Source organism: Oncorhynchus keta, unplaced genomic scaffold, assembly GCF_023373465.1.
Source record: "Oncorhynchus keta strain PuntledgeMale-10-30-2019 unplaced genomic scaffold, Oket_V2 Un_contig_1772_pilon_pilon, whole genome shotgun sequence".
Taxonomy (NCBI): domain Eukaryota; kingdom Metazoa; phylum Chordata; class Actinopteri; order Salmoniformes; family Salmonidae; genus Oncorhynchus; species Oncorhynchus keta.
In genome coordinates, this window is record NW_026280546.1 from 48,150 (window position 1) to 70,616 (window position 22,467).

The following is a 22,467-nucleotide window of genomic DNA, read 5'->3' on the forward strand; positions in this document are numbered from 1 at the left end:
AGATGGGGACAGAGTCTTTGTCTCTCCACACAGCAGCCAGATGGGGACAGAGTCTTTGTCTCTCCACACAGCAGCCAGATGGGGACAGTCTTTGTCTCTCACACAGCAGAGATGGGGACAGTCTTTGTCTCTCCACACAGCAGCCAGATGGGGACAGAGTCTCTTTGTCTCTCACAGCAGCTAGATGGGGACAGTCTCTCCACACAGCAGCCAGATGGGGACAGAGTCTTTGTCTCTCCACACAGCAGCCAGATGGGGACAGAGTCTTTGTCTCTCCACACAGCAGCAGATGGGGACAGTCTTTGTCTCTCCACACAGCAGCCAGATGGGGACAGTCTTTGTCTCTCCACACAGCAGCTAGATGGGGACAGTCTTTGTCTCTCCACACAGCAGCCAGATGGGGACAGAGTCTTTGTCTCTCCACACAGCAGCCAGATGGGGACAGTCTTTGTCTCTCCACACAGCAGCCAGATGGGGACAGTCTTTGTCCTCTCCACAGCAGCTAGATGGGGACAGTCTTTGTCTCTCCACACAGCAGCCAGATGGGGACAGTCTTTGTCTCTCCACACAGCAGCCAGATGGGGACAGTCTTTGTCTCTCCACACAGCAGCTAGATGGGGACAGTCTTTGTCTCTCCACACAGCAGCTAGATGGGGACAGTCTTTGTCTCTCCACACAGCAGCCAGATGGGGACAGTCTTTGTCTCTCCACACAGCAGCCAGATGGGGACAGAGTCTTTGTCTCTCCACACAGCAGCCAGATGGGGACAGTCTTTGTCTCTCCACACAGCAGCCAGATGGGGACAGTCTTTGTCTCTCCACACAGCAGCCAGATGGGGACAGTCTTTGTCTCTCCACACAGCAGCCAGATGGGGACAGTCTTTGTCTCTCCACACAGCAGCCAGATGGGGACAGTCTTTGTCTCTCCACACAGCAGCTAGATGGGGACAGTCTTTGTCTCTCCACACAGCAGCCAGATGGGGACAGTCTTTGTCTCTCCACACAGCAGCCAGATGGGGACAGTCTTTGTCCACACAGCAGCCAGATGGTGTTTGTCCTCTCATGATGCCAATTAGCCGAAGTCTTTGACATCACCAAACATTGTTGGGGCTTTTGGCGTAGATTCGTTCAAGGTTGGATACTGAAAACTGCCATTACACATGTCCGCCTCCTCCCTCTTCCTCCCCTCTCCCTACCTCCTCATTCCTCCATCTCCTCCCTCTTCCTCCCCTCTCCCTACCTCCCTCTTCCTCCCCTCTCCCTACCTCCTCATTCCTCCTCTCCTCCCCTCCCCTCTCCCTACCTCCCTCTTCCTCCCCTCTCCCTACCTCCTCATTCCTCCATCTCCTCCCTCCCCCTCCCTTCCTCCCCCCTCTCCCTACCTCCTCATTCCTCCATCTCTCCTCCTCTCCCTACCTCTTCCTCCCCTCTCCCTACCCTCATTCCTCCATCTCCTCCCTCCCTCCTCTCCTCCTTCCTCCCCTCCCTACCTCCTCATTCCTCCATCTCCTCCCTCTTCCTCCCCTCTCCCTACCTCCTCATTCCTCCATCTTCCTCCCCTCTCCCTACCTCCTCATTCCTCCATCTCCTCCTCTCTTCCTCCCCTCTCCCTACCTCCTCATTCCTCCATCTCCTCCCCTCCCCTCCTACCTCCCTCTTCCTCCCCTCTCCCTACCTCCTCATTCCTCCATCTCCTCCCCTCTCCCTACCTCCTCTTCCTCCCCTCTCCCTACCTCCTCATTCCTCCATCTCCTCCTCCCTCCCCTACCTCCTCATTCCTCCATCATTCCTCCATCTCCTCCCTCTCCCTACCTCCTCATTCCTCCATCTCCCTCTCTTCCTCCCCTCTCCCTACCTCCTCATTCCTCCATCTCCTCCCTCTTCCTCCCCTCTCCCTACCTCCTCAATCCTCCACCTCCTCCCCACCTCCTCCCCTCTCTCAACCTCCTCAATCCTCCATCTCCTCCCCTCTCCCGACCTCCTCCCCTCTCCCTACCTCCTCCCTCTTCCTCCCCTCTCCCAACCTCCTCCCATCTCTCAACCTCCTCAATACTCCACCTCCTCCCTCTTCCTACCTCCCCCTGCTGCTCCCTCATTCCTCTACATCCTCCCTCTCCTTACCTCCACCTCCTCCCTCTTCCTCCCCTCTCCCTACCTCCTCCCCTCTCCCTACCTCCACCCTCTCCCTACTTCCTCCTCCCTCTTCCTATCTCCTCCTGCTCCCTCATTCCTCTACCTCCTTCCTACCTCCTCCACCTGCTCCCTCTTCCTACCTCCTCCTGCTCCGTCATTCCTCCCCTGTTCCTACCTACTCCTCCTGCTCCCTCATTCCTCCACCTCCTTCCTACCTCCTCCTGCTGCTCCCTCATTCCTCCCCTGTTCCTACCTCCTCCTCCTACTCCCATTCCTCTACCTCCTTCCTTCCACCTACTCCCTCTTCCTACCTCCTCCTGCTGCTCCCTCATTCCTCCCCTGTTCCTACCTCCCTCCCTCCTCCTTCCTTCCACCTACTCCCTCTTCCTACCTCCTCCTCCCTCCACCTCCTCTCTCATTCCTCCCATCATCCTACCTACTTTTTCTCCATTAAGATAAATAAGGATATATTAGAAAGCCAATCACCATTGCCCAGCGAGATGTCTGTGTCCTCTCAGGGCCTGGCCGTAATCCTAGATGAGGGTTAAAGTGCATAGAAGGGGACACTATTTTAAATAAGTCCTGGTCTGTTTCCATAGAAACAGCAGACAACATTATTGGCCAAATGATGAGAGGGCTGGACTCACGACACACACACGGCATCGACTATATGAAAGAGCGGTTTAAATAAACCCAGGGTGTTCAGCCTCGAGACAGAGAGGAGCACTAGACAGCTCTGTGTGTGATTAATGACGAAAGCAGCTGAGAGGAGAGCGGAGGGGAGTAGAGAGGAGGGAAGGGAAAAGGAGAGGAAAGAGGAGAGGGGAGGGAGCAGAGAGGGGAGGATGGGAGCAGAGAGGGGAGGAGAATGGAGGAGGGGAGCAGAGAGGAGGGAAGGGGAAAGGAGAATGGAGGAGGGGAGCAGAGAGGAGGGAAGGGGAAAGGAGGGAGGAAAGGGGGGAGGGAGAGGAGAGCAGAGAGGAGCAGAGAGGAGAGCAGAGAGGAGAGGAGGGGAGCAGAGAGGGGAGGAGAGGGGAGGGAGAGGGGAGGAGGGGGAGCAGAGAGGGGAGGAGGAGAGCAGAGAGGGGAGGAGAGGGAGAGGGAGCAGAGAGGGGGGAGAGGGGAGGAGGATGGGAGCAGAGAGGGGAGGAGAGTGGAGGGGGAGCAGAGAGGAGAAGAGAGGGGAGGAGGAGAGCAGAGAGGAGAGCAGAGAGGAGAGCAGAGGGGAGAGCAGAGAGGAGAGCAGAGGGGAGAGCAGAGAGGAGAGGAGAGCAGAGAGGAGAGCAGAGAGGAGAGCAGAGAGGAGAGCAGAGAGGAGCAGAGAGGAGAGCAGAGAGGAGAGCAGAGAGGAGAGCAGAGGAGCAGAGAGGAGAGGAGGAGAGAGGGGAGGAGAGGGGAGGAGGGGAGCAGAGAGGGGAGGAGGAGAGCAGAGAGGGGAGGAGAGGGGAGGAGGGGAGCAGAGAGGGGAGGAGAGGGGAGGAGGGAGCAGAGAGGGGAGGAGAGGGGAGGAGGAGAGCAGAGAGGAGAGCAGAGAGGAGAGCAGAGAGGAGAGCAGAGAGGGGAGGAGGGGAGCAGAGAGGGGGGGAGAGAGGAGAGCAGAGAGGAGAGCAGAGAAGAGAGGAGCAGAGAGGGGAGGAGAGAGGGGGGGAGGGGAGCAGAGAGGGGGGAGGGGAGCAGAGAGGGGAGGGATGGAGGAGGGGAGCAGAGAGGAGAGGAGGGGAGCAGAGAGGGGAGGAGAATGGAGGAGGGGAGCAGAGAGGAGAGGAGGGGAGGGGAGCAGAGAAGAGAGGGGAGGAGGGGAGAGGGGAGGAGGGGAGAAGAGAGGGGAGGAGAATGGAGGAGGGGAGCAGAGAGGAGAGGAGAGGAGAGGAGAGCAGAGAGGGGAGGAGAGTGGAGGAGGGGAGCAGAGAGGGGAGGAGAGTGGAGGAGGGGAGCAGAGAGGGGGGGAGAGAGGAGAGCAGAGAGGGGAGGAGAATGGAGGAGGGGAGCAGAGAGGAGAGGAGAGAGGAGAGCAGAGAGGGGAGGAAGGGAGCAGAGAGGGGAGGAGAATGGAGGAGGGGAGCAGAGAGGAGAGGAGAGGAGAGCAGAGAGGGGAGGAGAGTGGAGGAGGGGAGCAGAGAGGGGAGGAGAGAGGAGAGCAGAGAGGGGAGGAGAGGAGAGCAGAGAGGAGAGAGGAGAGCAGAGAGGGGAGGAGAATGGAGGAGGGGAGCAGAGAGGAGAGGAGAGGAGAGCAGAGAGGGGAGGAGAGTGGAGGAGGGGAGAAGAGAGGGGAGGAGGGGAGAAGAGGAGAGGAGAGCAGAGAGGGGAGGAGAGTGGAGGAGGGGAGAAGAGAGGGGAGGAGGGGAGAAGAGGAGAGGAGAGCAGAGAGGAGAGGAGAGGAGGAGAGGAGAGGAGAGCAGAGAGGGGAGGAGAGTGGAGGAGGGGAGAAGAGAGGGGAGGAGAGTGGAGGAGGGGAGAAGAGAGGGGAGGAGAATGGAGGAGGGGAGCAGAGAGGAGAGGAGGGGAGCAGAGAAGAGAGGGGAGGAGGGGAGAAGAGGAGAGGAGAGCAGAGAGGGGAGGAGAGGAGGAGAGGAGAGCAGAGAGGGGAGGAGAGGAGAGCAGAGAGGGGAGGAGAGTGGAGGAGGGGAGAAGAGAGGAGAGGAGGGGAGCAGAGAAGAGAGGGGAGGAGGGGAGAAGAGGAGAGGAGAGCAGAGAGGGGAGGAGAGGAGGAGAGGAGAGGAGAGCAGAGAGGGGAGGAGAGGAGAGCAGAGAGGGGAGGAGAGGGAGGAGGGGAGAAGAGAGGAGAGGAGAGGAGGGGAGCAGAGAAGAGAGGGGAGGAGGGGAGAAGAGGAGAGGAGAGCAGAGAGGGGAGGAGAGGAGGAGAGGAGAGCAGAGAGGGAGGAGAGGAGAGCAGAGAGGGGAGGAGAGTGGAGGAGGGGAGAAGAGAGGGAGAAGAGGAGAGGAGAGCAGAGAGGAGAGGAGAGCAGAGAGGAGAGCAGAGAGGAGAGGAGAGGAGAGGAGGAGAGGAGAGGAGAGGAGAGGAGAGGAGAGGAGAGGAGAGGAGAGGAGAGGAGAGCAGAGAGGGGAAGAGAGTGGAGGAGGGGAGCAGAGAGGAGAGGAGGGGAGCAGAGAAGAGAGGGGAGGAGGGGAGAAGAGAGGGGAGGAGAATGGAGGAGGGGAGCAGAGAGGAGAGGAGGGGAGCAGAGAGGAGAGGAGAGGAGGGGAGCAGAGAGGAGAGGAGAGGAGCAGAGAGGAGAGGAGAGGAGGGGAGCAGAGAAGAGAGGGGAGGAGGGGAGGAGAGGGGAGGAGAAGAGAGGAGCAATAGACAGCTCTGTGTGAGATAAATGAGACCAACTTTATATCAGTCTGACAAGAGCAGCAGATGAGAGGAGAGGATGAGAGAAGAGGAGCAGAGGGGATAGAGGAAAGGAGAAGGGGGGAGCAGGGAAGAGAGAAAAGGTGGGGAGGGGAGAGGAGTGTGATTAACGAGACCAGCTTTATATCAGTCTGATGAGAGCAGCAGAGGAGAGGAGAGGAGCAGAGGGGATAGAGGAAAGAGGGGAGGGAGAGGAGCAGGAGATATCTCTGTGTGTGATTAGAGAGACCAGCTTTATATCAGTCTGACGAGAGCAGCAGGGGAGAGGAGAGGAGAAAAGACCAGAGAGGGAGAGGAAGACCAGAGAGGTAGAGGAAGACCAGAGAGGGAGAGGAAGACCAGAGAGGTAGAGGAAGACCAGAGAGGTAGAGGAAGACCAGAGAGGGAGAGGAAGACCAGAGAGGGAGAGGAAGACCAGAGAGGTAGAGGAAGACCAGAGAGGGAGAGGAAGACCAGAGAGGGAGAGGAAGACCAGAGAGGTAGAGGAAGACCAGAGAGGTAGAGGAAGACCAGAGAGGGAGAGGAAGACCAGAGAGGGAGAGGAAGACCAGAGAGGTAGAGATAGAGGAAGACCAGAGAGGTAGAGGGAGACCAGAGAGATAGAGGAAGACCAGAGAGATAGAGGAAGACCAGAGAGATAGAGGAAGACCAGAGAGATAGAGGAAGACCAGAGAGGTAGAGGAAGACCAGAGAGGTAGAGGAAGACCAGAGAGGGAGAGGAAGACCAGAGAGGTAGAGATAGAGGAAGACCAGAGAGGTAGAGGAAGACCAGAGAGGTAGAGGGAGACCAGAGAGATAGAGGAAGACCAGAGAGGTAGAGGAAGACCAGAGAGGTAGAGGAAGACCAGAGAGGAAGAGGTAGAGGAAGACCAGAGAGGCAGAGGTAGATGAAGAACCCGTCTGTATCCTAAACTATTCCCTGAATAGTGCACTACTGCAGCATGTCTGATTATAAGTGGACACTTTGAAATTCATGAGAAATGAGGAGATTACAACAGCAGTGAAACAGAACAGCAGGGGGTGAGATGTAAATACAACAGCAGGATGTGGGGGGTTGAGATGTAAATACAACAGCAGGATGGGGGTTGAGATGTAAATACAACAGCAGGATGTGGGGGGTTGAGATGTAAATACAACAGCAGGATGTGGGGGTTGAGATGTAAATACAACAGCAGGATGGGGGGGTGAGATATAAATACAACAGCAGGATGTAGGGGGTTGAGATGTAAATACAACAGCAGGATGTGGGGGGTTGAGATGTAAATACAACAGCAGGATGTGGGGGGTTGAGATGTAAATACAACAGCAGGATGTGGGGGGTTGAGATGTAAATACAACAGCAGGATGTGGGGGGTTGAGATGTAAATACAACAGCAGGATGTGGGGGGTTGAGATGTAAATACAACAGCAGGATGTGGGGGGTTGAGATGTAAATACAACAGCAGGATGTGGGGGGTTGAGATGTAAATACAACAGCAGGATGTGGGGGGTTGAGATGTAAATACAACAGCAGGATGTGGGGGTGAGATGTAAATACAACAGCAGGATGTGGGGGGGGTTGAGATGTAAATACAACAGCAGGATGTGGGGGGTTGAGATGTAAATACAACAGCAGGATGTGGGGGGGTGAGATGTAAATACAACAGCAGGATGTGGGGGTGAGATGTAAATACAACAGCAGGATGTGGGGGGTTGAGATGTAAATACAACAGCAGGATGTGGGGGGTGAGATGTAAATACAACAGCAGGATGGGGGTTGAGATGTAAATACAACAGCAGGATGTGGGGGTTGAGATGTAAATACAACAGCAGGATGGGGGGTATAACTCTGTGTGCGTTAGCAGCTATAACTCTGTATGCGTTAGCAGCTATAACTCTGTGTGCGTTAGCAGCTATAACTCTGTGTGCGTTAGCAGCTATAACTCTGTGTGCGTTAGCAGCTATAACTTTGTGTGTTAGCAGCTATAACTCTGTGCGTGTTAGCAGCTATAACTCTGTGCGTGTTAGCAGCTATAACTCTGTGCGTGTTAGCAGCTATAACTTTGTGTGTTAGCAGCTATAACTCTGTGTGCGTTAGCAGCTATAACTCTGTGTGCGTTAGCAGCTATAACTCTGTGTGCGTTAGCAGCTATAACTCTGTGTGCGTTAGCAGCTATAACTCTGTGTGCGTTAGCAGCTATAACTCTGTGTGCGTTAGCAGCTATAACTCTGTGTGCGTTAGCAGCTATAACTCTGTGTGCGTTAGCAGCTATAACTCTGTGTGCGTTAGCAGCTATAACTCTGTGTGCGTTAGCAGCTATAACTCTGTGTGCGTTAGCAGCTATAACTCTGTGTGCGTTAGCAGCTATAACTCTGTGTGTTAGCAGCTATAACTCTGTGTGTGTTAGCAGCTATAACTCTGTGTGTGTTAGCAGCTATAACTCTGTGCGCGTTAGCAGCTATAACTCTGTGTGTTAGCAGCTATAACTCTGTGTGTTAGCAGCTATAACTCTGCGTGTTAGCAGCTATAACTCTGCGTGTTAGCAGCTATAACTCTGCGTGTTAGCAGCTATAACTCTGCGTGTTAGCAGCTATAACTCTGCGTGTTAGCAGCTATAACTCTGCGTGTTAGCAGCTATAACTCTGTGCGCGTTAGCAGCTATAACTCTGTGCGCGTTAGCAGCTATAACTCTGTGCGCGTTAGCAGCTATAACTCTGTGCGCGTTAGCAGCTATAACTCTGTCTGTGCGCGTTAGCAGCTATAACTCTGTGCGTGTGCGTTAGCAGCTATAACTCTGTGCGCGTTAGCAGCTATAACTCTGTGCGCGTTAGCAGCTATAACTCTGTGCGCGTTAGCAGCTATAACTCTGTGCGCGTTAGCAGCTATAACTCTGTGCGCGTTAGCAGCTATAACTCTGTGCGCGTTAGCAGCTATAACTCTGTGCGCGTTAGCAGCTATAACTCTGTGCGCGTTAGCAGCTATAACTCTGTGTGTTAGCAGCTATAACTCTGTGTGCGTTAGCAGCTATAACTCTGTGTGCGTTAGCAGCTATAACTCTGTGTGCGTTAGCAGCTATAACTCTGTGTGCGTTAGCAGCTATAACTCTGTGTGCGTTAGCAGCTATAACTCTGTGCGTGTGCGTTAGCAGCTATAACTCTGTGCGTGTGCGTTAGCAGCTATAACTCTGTGCGTGTGCGTTAGCAGCTATAACTCTGTGCGTGTGCGTTAGCAGCTATAACTCTGTGCGTGTGCGTTAGCAGCTATAACTCTGTGCGTGTGCGTTAGCAGCTATAACTCTGTGTGCGTTAGCAGCTATAACTCTGTGTGCGTTAGCAGCTATAACTCTGTGTGCGTTAGCAGCTATAACTCTGTGTGCGTTAGCAGCTATAACTCTGTGTGCGTTAGCAGCTATAACTCTGTGTGCGTTAGCAGCTATAACTCTGTGTGCGTTAGCAGCTATAACTCTGTGTGCGTTAGCAGCTATAACTCTGTGTGCGTTAGCAGCTATAACTCTGTGTGCGTTAGCAGCTATAACTCTGTGTGCGTTAGCAGCTATAACTCTGTGTGCGTTAGCAGCTATAACTCTGTGTGCGTTAGCAGCTATAACTCTGTGTGCGTTAGCAGCTATAACTCTGTGTGCGTTAGCAGCTATAACTCTGTGTGCGTTAGCAGCTATAACTCTGTGTGCGTTAGCAGCTATAACTCTGTGTGCGTTAGCAGCTATAACTCTGTGTGCGTTAGCAGCTATAACTCTGTGTGCGTTAGCAGCTATAACTCTGTGTGCGTTAGCAGCTATAACTCTGTGCGTTAGCAGCTATAACTATGCGTGTTAGCAGCTATAACTATGTGTGTTAGCAGCTATAACTCTGTGTGTTAGCAGCTATAACTCTGTGTGTTAGCAGCTATAACTCTGTGTGTTAGCAGCTATAACTCTGTGTGTTAGCAGCTATAACTCTGTGTGTTAGCAGCTATAACTCTGTGCGTGTTAGCAGCTATAACTCTGTGCGTGTTAGCAGCTATAACTTTGTGTGTTAGCAGCTATAACTTTGTGTGTTAGCAGCTATAACTCTGTGTGTTAGCAGCTATAACTCTGTGTGTTAGCAGCTATAACTCTGCGTGTTAGCAGCTATAACTCTGCGTGTTAGCAGCTATAACTCTGCGTGTTAGCAGCTATAACTCTGCGTGTTAGCAGCTATAACTCTGCGTGTTAGCAGCTATAACTCTGCGTGTTAGCAGCTATAACTCTGTGTGTTAGCAGCTATAACTCTGTGTGTTAGCAGCTATAACTCTGTGTGTTAGCAGCTATAACTCTGTGTGTTAGCAGCTATAACTCTGTGTGTTAGCAGCTATAACTCTGTGTGTTAGCAGCTATAACTCTGTGTGTTAGCAGCTATAACTCTGTGCGTGTTAGCAGCTATAACTCTGTGCGTGTTAGCAGCTATAACTCTGTGCGTGTTAGCAGCTATAACTCTGTGCGTGTTAGCAGCTATAACTCTGTGTGTTAGCAGCTATAACTCTGTGTGTTAGCAGCTATAACTCTGTGTGTTAGCAGCTATAACTCTGTGCGTGTTAGCAGCTATAACTCTGTGCGTGTTAGCAGCTATAACTCTGTGCGTGTTAGCAGCTATAACTCTGTGCGTGTTAGCAGCTATAACTCTGTGCGTGTTAGCAGCTATAACTCTGTGCGTGTTAGCAGCTATAACTCTGTGTGTTAGCAGCTATAACTCTGTGTGTTAGCAGCTATAACTCTGTGTGTTAGCAGCTATAACTCTGTGTTAGCAGCTATAACTCTGTGCGTGTTAGCAGCTATAACTCTGTGTGTTAGCAGCTATAACTCTGTGTGTTAGCAGCTATAACTCTGTGCGTGTTAGCAGCTATAACTCTGTGTGTTAGCAGCTATAACTCTGTGCGTGTTAGCAGCTATAACTTTGTGTGTTAGCAGCTATAACTTTGTGTGTTAGCAGCTATAACTCTGTGCGTGTCCTGAATAATGGAAGAATGCTTTGCAGAAGTAAAGAACTCTGTTCTGTGAGATGGTCAATATTCCCGTTGCCATCAACTAAAAGCTCTCTGGGCAACAAAAAAAACAAGAAACAAATGCCTGATCTCCTCCTAATCAATTCTTAATGATGACTCCATTCTTCACTTTAGAGACACGATGTCAAATGGAAGCATGTTTAGTCAAATCAGTGAAAGTTTAAAGGTGCAGAGAGAGAGAGAGAGAGAGAGAGAGAGAGAGAGAGAGAGAGAGAGAGAGAGACCAGCGAGCGTTGCCCGTCGTTGTTGTAGAAACACTGAAATAAATCAACAAGAGAACAAATCACGAGACTCCTTCACTTCAACCTTCAAGAATTACTATTCAAGCACCTTGTCCCCTACTTTAAACCGACTGTGTTATAGCTGGTAGGGAGAACAGCACCTTGTTCCCTACCTTAAACTGACTGTGTTATAGCTGGTCAGAACAGCACCTTGTTCGCTACCTTAAACTGACTGTGTTATAGCTGGTACGGAGAACAGCACCTTGTCCCCTACTTTAAACCGACTGTGTTATAGCTGGTAGGGAGAACAGCACCTTGTTCCCTACCTTAAACTGACTGTGTTATAGCTGGTAGGGAGAACAGCACCTTGTCCCCTACCTTAAACTGACTGTGTTATAGCTGGTACGGAGAACAGCACCTTGTTCCCTACCTTAAACTGACTGTGTTATAGCTGGTAGGGAGAACAGCACCTTGTCCCCTACCTTAAACTGACTGTGTTATAGCTGGTCAGAACAGCACCCTGTCCCCTACCTTAAACTGACTGTGTTATAGCTGGTCAGAACAGCACCTTGTTCCCTACCTTAAACTGACTGTGTTATAGCTGGCTAGAACAGCACCTTGTCCCCTACCTTAAACTGACTGTGTTACAGCTGGTAGGGAGAACAGCACCTTGTTCCCTACCTTAAACTGACTGTGTTATAGTTGGTAGGGAGAACAGCACCTTGTCCCCTACCTTAAACTGACTGTGTTATAGCTGGTAGGGAGAACAGCACCTTGTTCCCTACCTTAAACTGACTGTGTTATAGCTGGTAGGGAGAACAGCACCTTGTTCCCTACCTTAAACTGACTGTGTTATAGCTGGTGAGGAGAACAGCACCTTGTCCCCTACCTTAAACTGACTGTGTTATAGCTGGTAGGGAGAACAGCACCTTGTCCCCTACCTTAAACTGACTGTGTTATAGCTGGTCAGAACAGCACCTTGTCCCCTACCTTAAACTGACTGTGTTATAGCTGGTAGGAGAACAGCACCTTGTCCCCTACCTTAAACTGACTGTTTTATAGCTGGTAGGGAGAACAGCACCTTGTTCCCTACCTTAAACTGACTGTGTTATAGCTGGTCAGAACAGCACCTTGTTCCCTACCTTAAACTGACTGTGTTATAGCTGGTAGAACAGCACCTTGTCCCCTACCTTAAACTGACTGTGTTACAGCTGGTAGGGAGAACAGCACCTTGTTCCCTACCTTAAACTGACTGTGTTATAGCTGGTCAGAACAGCACCTTGTTCCCTACCTTAAACTGACTGTGTGACAGCTGGTCAGAACAGCACCTTGTCCCCTACCTTAAACTGACTGTGTTATAGCTGGTAGGGAGAACAGCACCTTGTTCCCTACCTTAAACTGACTGTGTTATAGCTGGTCAGAACAGCACCGTGTTCCCTACCTTAAACTGACTGTGTTATAGCTGGTAGGGAGAACAGCACCTTGTTCCCTACCTTAAACTGACTGTGTTATAGCTGGTAGGGAGAACAGCACCTTGTCCCCTACCTTAAACTGACTGTGTTATATCTGGTCAGAACAGCACCTTGTTCACTACCTTAAACTGACTGTGTTATAGCTGGTAGGGAGAACAGCACCATGTTCCCTACCTTAAACTGACTGTGTTATAGCTGGTCAGAACAGCACCTTGTTCCCTACCTTAAACTGACTGTGTGACAGCTGGTCAGAACAGCACCTTGTCCCCTACTTTAAACCGACTGTGTTATAGCTGGTAGGGAGAACAGCACCTTGTTCCCTACCTTAAACTGACTGTGTTATAGCTGGTCAGAACAGCACCTTGTTCGCTACCTTAAACTGACTGTGTTATAGCTGGTACGGAGAACAGCACCTTGTCCCCTACTTTAAACCGACTGTGTTATAGCTGGTAGGGAGAACAGCACCTTGTTCCCTACCTTAAACTGACTGTGTTATAGCTGGTAGGGAGAACAGCACCTTGTCCCCTACCTTAAACTGACTGTGTTATAGCTGGTAGGGAGAACAGCACCTTGTCCCCTACCTTAAACTGACTGTGTTATAGCTGGTAGGGAGAACAGCACCTTGTCCCCTACCTTAAACTGACTGTGTTATAGCTGGTAGGGAGAACAGCACCTTGTTCCCTACCTTAAACTGACTGTGTTATAGCTGGTAGGGAGAACAGCACCTTGTCCCCTACCTTAAACTGACTGTGTTATAGCTGGTCAGAACAGCACCTTGTTCCCTACCTTAAACTGACTGTGTTATAGCTGGTCAGAACAGCACCTTGTCCCCTACCTTAAACTGACTGTGTTATAGTTGGTAGGGAGAACAGCACCTTGTTCCCTACCTTAAACTGACTGTGTTATAGCTGGTAGGGAGAACAGCACCTTGTTCCCTACCTTAAACTGACTGTGTTATAGCTGGTCAGAACAGCACCTTGTTCCCTACCTTAAACTGACTGTGTTATAGCTGGTCAGAACAGCACCTTGTTCCCTACCTTAAACTGACTGTGTTATAGCTGGTCAGAACAGCACCTTGTCCCCTACCTTAAACTGACTGTGTTATAGTTGGTAGGGAGAACAGCACCTTGTTCCCTACCTTAAACTGACTGTGTTATAGTTGGTAGGGAGAACAGCACCTTGTCCCCTACCTTAAACTGACTGTGTTATAGCTGGTAGGGAGAACAGCACCTTGTTCCCTACCTTAAACTGACTGTGTTATAGCTGGTACGGAGAACAGCACCTTGTTCCCTACCTTAAACTGACTGTGTTATAGATGGTGAGGAGAACAGCACCTTGTTCCCTACCTTAAACTGACTGTGTTATAGCTGGTAGGGAGAACAGCACCTTGTCCCCTACCTTAAACTGACTGTGTTATAGCTGGTCAGAACAGCACCTTGTCCCCTACCTTAAACTGACTGTGTTATAGCTGGTAGGGAGAACAGCACCTTGTCCCCTACCTTAAACTGACTGTTTTATAGCTGGTAGGGAGAACAGCACCTTGTTCCCTACCTTAAACTGACTGTGTTATAGCTGGTCAGAACAGCACCTTGTTCCCTACCTTAAACTGACTGTGTTATAGCTGGCTAGAACAGCACCTTGTCCCCTACCTTAAACTGACTGTGTTACAGCTGGTAGGGAGAACAGCACCTTGTTCCCTACCTTAAACTGACTGTGTTATAGCTGGTCAGAACAGCACCTTGTTCCCTACCTTAAACTGACTGTGTGACAGCTGGTCAGAACAGCACCTTGTCCCCTACCTTAAACTGACTGTGTTATAGCTGGTAGGGAGAACAGCACCTTGTTCCCTACCTTAAACTGACTGTGTTATAGCTGGTCAGAACAGCACCGTGTTCCCTACCTTAAACTGACTGTGTTATAGCTGGTAGGGAGAACAGCACCTTGTTCCCTACCTTAAACTGACTGTGTTATAGCTGGTAGGGAGAACAGCACCTTGTCCCCTACCTTAAACTGACTGTGTTATATCTGGTCAGAACAGCACCTTGTTCACTACCTTAAACTGACTGTGTTATAGCTGGTAGGGAGAACAGCACCATGTTCCCTACCTTAAACTGACTGTGTTATAGCTGGTCAGAACAGCACCTTGTTCCCTACCTTAAACTGACTGTGTGACAGCTGGTCAGAACAGCACCTTGTCCCCTACTTTAAACCGACTGTGTTATAGCTGGTAGGGAGAACAGCACCTTGTTCCCTACCTTAAACTGACTGTGTTATAGCTGGTCAGAACAGCACCTTGTTCCCTACCTTAAACTGACTGTGTTATAGCTGGTCAGAACAGCACCTTGTTCCCTACCTTAAACTGACTGTGTTATAGCTGGTAGGGAGAACAGCACCTTGTTCCCTACCTTAAACTGACTGTGTTATAGCTGGTCAGAACAGCACCTTGTTCCCTACCTTAAACTGACTGTGTTATAGCTGGTCAGAACAGCACCTTGTTCCCTACCTTAAACTGACTGTGTTATAGCTGGTCAGAACAGCACCTTGTTCGCTACCTTAAACTGACTGTGTTATAGCTGGTACGGAGAACAGCACCTTGTCCCCTACTTTAAACCGACTGTGTTATAGCTGGTAGGGAGAACAGCACCTTGTTCCCTACCTTAAACTGACTGTGTTATAAACTGCACCTGTCCCCTACCTTAAACTGACTGTGTTATAGCTGGTACGGAGAACAGCACCTTGTTCCCTACCTTAAACTGACTGTGTTATAGCTGGTAGGGAGAACAGCACCTTGTCCCCTACCTTAAACTGACTGTGTTATAGCTGGTAGGGAGAACAGCACCTTGTTCCCTACCTTAAACTGACTGTGTTATAGCTGGTAGGGAGAACAGCACCTTGTCCCCTACCTTAAACTGACTGTGTTATAGCTGGTCAGAACAGCACCTTGTTCCCTACCTTAAACTGACTGTGTTATAGCTGGTCAGAACAGCACCTTGTTCCCTACCTTAAACTGACTGTGTTATAGCTGGTCAGAACAGCACCTTGTCCCCTACCTTAAACTGACTGTGTTATAGTTGGTAGGGAGAACAGCACCTTGTTCCCTACCTTAAACTGACTGTGTTATAGTTGGTAGGGAGAACAGCACCTTGTCCCCTACCTTAAACTGACTGTGTTATAGCTGGTAGGGAGAACAGCACCTTGTTCCCTACCTTAAACTGACTGTGTTATAGCTGGTACGGAGAACAGCACCTTGTTCCCTACCTTAAACTGACTGTGTTATAGCTGGTGAGGAGAACAGCACCTTGTTCCCTACCTTAAACTGACTGTGTTATAGCTGGTAGGGAGAACAGCACCTTGTCCCCTACCTTAAACTGACTGTGTTATAGCTGGTCAGAACAGCACCTTGTCCCCTACCTTAAACTGACTGTGTTATAGCTGGTAGGGAGAACAGCACCTTGTCCCCTACCTTAAACTGACTGTTTTATAGCTGGTAGGGAGAACAGCACCTTGTTCCCTACCTTAAACTGACTGTGTTATAGCTGGTCAGAACAGCACCTTGTTCCCTACCTTAAACTGACTGTGTTAAAGCTGGCTAGAACAGCACCTTGTCCCCTACCTTAAACTGACTGTGTTACAGCTGGTAGGGAGAACAGCACCTTGTTCCCTACCTTAAACTGACTGTGTGACAGCTGGTCAGAACAGCACCTTGTCCCCTACCTTAAACTGACTGTGTTATAGCTGGTAGGGAGAACAGCACCTTGTTCCCTACCTTAAACTGACTGTGTTATAGCTGGTAGGGAGAACAGCACCTTGTTCCCTACCTTAAACTGACTGTGTTATAGCTGGTCAGAACAGCACCTTGTCCCCTACCTTAAACTGACTGTGTTATAGCTGGTAGGGAGAACAGCACCTTGTTCCCTACCTTAAACTGACTGTGTTATAGCTGGTAGGGAGAACAGCACCTTGTCCCCTACCTTAAACTGACTGTGTTATATCTGGTCAGAACAGCACCTTGTTCACTACCTTAAACTGACTGTGTTATAGCTGGTAGGGAGAACAGCACCATGTTCCCTACCTTAAACTGACTGTGTTATAGCTGGTCAGAACAGCACCTTGTTCCCTACCTTAAACTGACTGTGTTATAGCTGGTCAGAACAGCACCTTGTTCCCTACCTTAAACTGACTGTGTTATAGCTGGTAGGGAGAACAGCACCTTGTTCCCTACCTTAAACTGACTGTGTTATAGCTGGTCAGAACAGCACCTTGTTCCCTACCTTAAACTGACTGTGTTACAGCTGGTCAGAACAGCACCTTGTTCCCTACCTTAAACTGGCTGGTTATAGCTGGTCAGAACAGCACCTTGTTCCCTACCTTAAACTGACTGTGTTATAGCTGGTCAGAACAGCACCTTGTTCCCTACCTTAAACTGACTGTGTTATAGCTGGTCAGAACAGCACCTTGTTCCCTACCTTAAACTGACTGTGTTATAGCTGGTAGGGAGAAGAGCACCTTGTCCCCTACCTTAAACTGACTGTGTTATAGCTGGTCAGAACAGCACCTTGTTCGCTACCTTAAACTGACTGCGTTGTAGCTGGTAGGGAGAACAGCACCATGTTCCCTACCTTAAACTGACTGTGTTATAGCTGGTCAGAACAGCACCTTGTTCCCTACCTTAAACTGACTGTGTTATAGCTGGTCAGAACAGCACCTTGTCCCCTACCTTAAACTGACTGTGTTATAGCTGGTAGGGAGAACAGCACCATGTTCCCTACCTTAAACTGACTGTGTTATAGCTGGTCAGAACAGCACCTTGTCCCCTACCTTAAACTGACTGTGTTATAGCTGGTAGGGAGAACAGCACCATGTTCCCTACCTTAAACTGACTGTGTAGCAGAGAGGGAACAGTAGAACACTATACAGAGATATAGCAGAGAGGGAACAGTAGAACACTATACTAACAGAGGGAACAGTAGAACACTATACTAACAGAGGGAACAGTAGAACACTATACTAACAGAGGGAACAGTAGAACACTATACTAACAGAGGGAACAGTAGAACACTATACTAACAGAGGGAACAGTAGAACACTATACTAACAGAGGGAACAGTAGAACACTATACAGACAGAGATATAGCAGAGGGACAACAGTAGAACACTATACAGACAGAGGGGGAGATATAGCAGAGAGGGAACAGTAGAACACTATACAGACAGAGGGAGAACAGTAGAACACTATACAGACTGAGCAGAGAGGGAACAGTAGAACACTATACAGACAGAGAGGGAACAGTAGAACACTATACAGACAGAGCAGAGAGGGAACAGTAGAACACTATACAGACAGAGAGGGAACAGTAGAACACTATACAGACAGAGAGGGAACAGTAGAACACTATACAGACAGAGAGGGAACAGTAGAACACTATACAGACAGAGCAGAGGGAACAGTAGAACACTATACAGACAGAGCAGAGAGGGAGCAGTAGAACACTATACAGACAGAGCAGAGAGGGAACAGTAGAACACTATACAGACAGAGGGAACAGTAGAACACTATACAGACAGAGGGAACAGTAGAACACTATACAGACAGAGAGGGAACAGTAGAACACTATACAGACAGAGAGGGAACAGTAGAACACTATACAGACAGAGATATAGCAGAGAGGGAACAGTAGAACATTATACAGACAGAGAGAGGTATAGCAGAGGACTGTAACAGATCAGCTGTAGGGACGGAGCAGGGACAGTACGACCAGCTCAGAGTCGTGATAAATCCCCCAGACGCTGCACCATACTGTGGCCCTGTGCTGCAGGACCAACAGACAGAGAGCCATTCATCTGAACACTCAGGATTAATTATTCCTGGTTAACAGGAACGTTAAAAAAGCCATTTCAATCACGGTTTATCTGAGAGAATATTCAATAATTAATTGATGAATGAACTACCTTACATCGTTCTAAACCACTGAATCTGTGTCCACCGCACACATGGTGGCAGCACTGGGCACAACACTGGGCACAACACTGGGCACAACACTGGGCACAACACTGGGCACAACACTGGGCACAACACTGGGCACAACACTGGGCACAACACTGGGCACAACACTGGGCACAACACTGGGTACAACACTGGGCACAACACTGGGCACAACACTGGGCACAACACTGGGCACAACACTGGGCACAACACTGGGCACAACACTGGGCACAACACTGGGCACAACACTGGGCACAACACTGGGCACAACACTGGGTACAACACTGGGCACAACACTGGGCACAACACTGGGCACAACACTGGGTACAACACTGGGTACAACACTGGGTACAACACTGGTACAACACTACAACACTGGGTACAACACTGGGTACAACACTGGGTACAACACTGGGTACAACACTGGGTACAACACTGGGTACAACACTGGGTACAACACTGGGTACAACACTGGGTACAACACTGGGTACAACACTGGGTACAACACTGGGTACAACACTGGGCACAACACTGGGTACAACACTGGGCACAACACTGGGCACAACACTGGGCACAACACTGGGTACAACACTGGGTACAACACTGGGTACAACACTGGGTACAACACTGGGTACAACACTGGGTACAACACTGGGTACAACACTGGGTACAACACTGGGCACAACACTGGGTACAACACTGGGTACAACACTGGGTACAACACTGGGTACAACACTGGGCACAACACTGGGTACAACACTGGGTACAACACTGGGCACAACACTGGGTACAACACTGGGCACAACACTGGGTACAACACTGGGTACAACACTGGGTACAACACTGGGCACAACACTGGGTACAACACTGGGTACAACACTGGGTACAACACTGGGTACAACACTGGGTACAACACTGGGTACAACACTGGGTACAACACTGGGTAGAACACTGGGCACAACACTGGGTACAACACTGGGTACAACACTGGGTACAACACTGGGTACAACACTGGGAACAACACTGGGCACAACACTGGGTACAACACTGGGAACAACACTGGGTACAACACTGGGTACAACACTGGGTACAACACTGGGCACAACACTGGGTACAACACTGGGTACAACACTGGGTACAACACTGGGTACAACACTGGGTACAACACTGGGTACAACACTGGGTACAACACTGGGTACAACACTGGGTACTGGGTACAACACTGGGTACAACACTACAACACTGGGTACAACACTGGGTACAACACTGGGTACAACACTGGGCACAACACTGGGCACAACACTGGGCACAACACTGGGCACAACACTGGGCACAACACTGGGTACAACACTGGGTACAACACTGGGTACAACACTGGGTACAACACTGGGTACAACACTGGGTACAACACTGGGTACAACACTGGGTACAACACTGGGTACAACACTGGGTACAACACTGGGTACAACACTGGGTACAACACTGGGTACAACACTGGGTACAACACTGGGTACTGGGTACAACACTGGGTACAACACTGGGTACAACACTGGGTACAACACTGGGTACAACACTGGGTACAACACTGGGTACAACACTGGGTACAACACTGGGTACAACACTGGGTACAACACTGGGTACAACACTGGGTACAACACTGGGTACAACACTGGGTACAACACTGGGTACAACACTGGGTACAACACTGGGTACAACACTGGGTACAACACTGGGTACAACACTGGGTACAACACTGGGTACAACACTGGGCACAACACTGGGCACAACACTGGGTACTGGGCACAACACTGGGCACAACACTGGGTACAACACTGGGTACAACACTGGGTACAACACTGGGTACAACACTGGGTACAACACTGGGTACAACACTGGGTACAACACTGGGTACAACACTGGGTACAACACTGGGTACAACACTGGGTACAACACTGGGTACAACACTGGGTACAACACTGGGTACAACACTGGGTACAACACTGGGTACAACACTGGGTACAACACTGGGTACAACACTGGGTACAACACTGGGTACAACACTGGGTACAACACTGGGCACAACACTGGGTACAGAACTGGGTACTGGGTAGAACACTGGGCACAACACTGGGTACTGGGTAGAACACTGGGCACAACACTGGGTACAACACTGGGTACTGGGTACAGAACTGGGTACTGGGCACAACACTGAGTACAACACTGGGTACAACACTGGGTACAACACTGGGTACAACACTGGGTACAACACTGGGTACAACACTGGGTACAACACTGGGTACAACACTGGGTACAACACTGGGTACAACACTGGGTACAACACTGGGTACAACACTGGGTACAACACTGGGTACAACACTGGGTACAACACTGGGTACAACACTGGGTACAACACTGGGTACAACACTGGGTACAACACTGGGTACAACACTGGGTACAACACTGGGTACAACACTGGGTACAACACTGGGTACAACACTGAGTACAACACTGGGTACAACACTGGGTACAACACTGGGTACAACACTGAGTACAACACTGGGTAGAACACTGGGCCCAACACTAACACTAGAGCTCTGTGAAGTACTGAAGTAGAGCTCTGTGAAGTATTGAAGTGCATCTCTGTGAAGTATTGAAGTACATCTCTGTGAAGTATTGAAGTAGAGCTCTGTGAAGTATTGAAGTGCATCTCTGTGAAGTATTGAAGTGCATCTCTGTGAAGTATTGAAGTGCATCTCTGTGAAGTATTGAAGTAGAGCTCTGTGAAGTATTGAAGTGCATCTCTGTGAAGTATTGAAGTGCATCTCTGTGAAGTATTGAAGTACATCTCTGTGAAGTATTGAAGTACATCTCTGTGAAGTATTGAAGTAGAGCTCTGTGAAGTATTGAAGTAGAGCTCTGTGAAGTATTGAAGTAGAGCTCTGTGAAGTATTGAAGTGCATCTCTGTGAAGTATTGAAGTACATCTCTGTGAAGTATTGAAGTAGAGCTCTGTGAAGTATTGAAGTGCATCTCTGTGAAGTATTGAAGTAGAGCTCTGTGAAGTATTGAAGTAGAGCTCTGTGAAGTATTGAAGTGCATCTCTGTGAAGTATTGAAGTACATCTCTGTGAAGTATTGAAGTAGAGCTCTGTGAAGTATTGAAGTACATCTCTGTGAAGTATTGAAGTAGAGCTCTGTGAAGTATTGAAGTGCATCTCTGTGAAGTATTGAAGTACATCTCTGTGAAGTATTGAAGTAGAGCTCTGTGAAGTATTGAAGTACATCTCTGTGAAGTATTGAAGTAGAGCTCTGTGAAGTATTGAAGTGCATCTCTGTGAAGTATTGAAGTAGAGCTCTGTGAAGTATTGAAGTACATCTCTGTGAAGTATTGAAGTACAGCTCTGTGAAGTATTGAAGTAGAGCTCTGTGAAGTATTGAAGTAGAGCTCTGTGAAGTATTGAAGTAGAGCTCTGTGAAGTATTGAAGTGCATCTCTGTGAAGTATTGAAGTAGAGCTCTGTGAAGTATTGAAGTACATCTCTGTGAAGTATTGAAGTAGAGCTCTGTGAAGTATTGAAGTAGAGCTCTGTGAAGTATTGACGTAGAGCTCTGTGAAGTATTGACGTAGAGCTCTGTGAAGTATTGAAGTGCATCTCTGTGAAGTATTGAAGTGCATCTCTGTGAAGTATTGAAGTACATCTCTGTGAAGTATTGAAGTACATCTCTGTGAAGTATTGAAGTAGAGCTCTGAAGTATTGAAGTAGAGCTCTGTGAAGTATTGAAGTAGAGCTCTGTGAAGTATTGAAGTAGAGCTCTGTGAAGTATTGAAGTAGAGCTCTGTGAAGTATTGAAGTAGAGCTCTGTGAAGTATTGAAGTAGAGCTCTGTGAAGTATTGAAGTACATCTCTGTGAAGTATTGAAGTACATCTCTGAAGTATTGAATCTCTGTGAAGTATTGAAGTAGAGCTCTGTGAAGTATTGAAGTACATCTCTGTGAAGTATTGAAGTAGAGCTCTGTGAAGTATTGAAGTAGAGCTCTGTGAAGTATTGAAGTGCATCTCTGTGAAGTATTGAAGTACATCTCTGTGAAGTATTGAAGTAGAGCTCTGTGAAGTATTGAAGTACATCTCTGTGAAGTATTGAAGTAGAGCTCTGTGAAGTATTGAAGTACATCTCTGTGAAGTATTGAAGTACATCTCTGTGAAGTATTGAAGTAGAGCTCTGTGAAGTATTGAAGTGCATCTCTGTGAAGTATTGAAGTAGAGCTCTGTGAAGTATTGAAGTGCATCT

At 49.3% G+C, this 22,467-nt stretch overlaps 1 long non-coding RNA gene across 1 annotated transcript; it reads right to left on the reverse strand.

Moving 5' to 3' along the window:
• Positions 1-14,708: 14,708 nt before the first annotated feature.
• LOC127919864 (uncharacterized) lies at positions 14,709-16,001 on the reverse strand. The gene is made up of 3 exons (XR_008104299.1): positions 15,900-16,001; positions 14,933-15,235; positions 14,709-14,841 (listed from the first exon to the last, which is right to left on the reverse strand). It is a non-coding gene; the product is annotated as an uncharacterized LOC127919864 (long non-coding RNA).
• Positions 16,002-22,467: the final 6,466 nt, after the last annotated feature.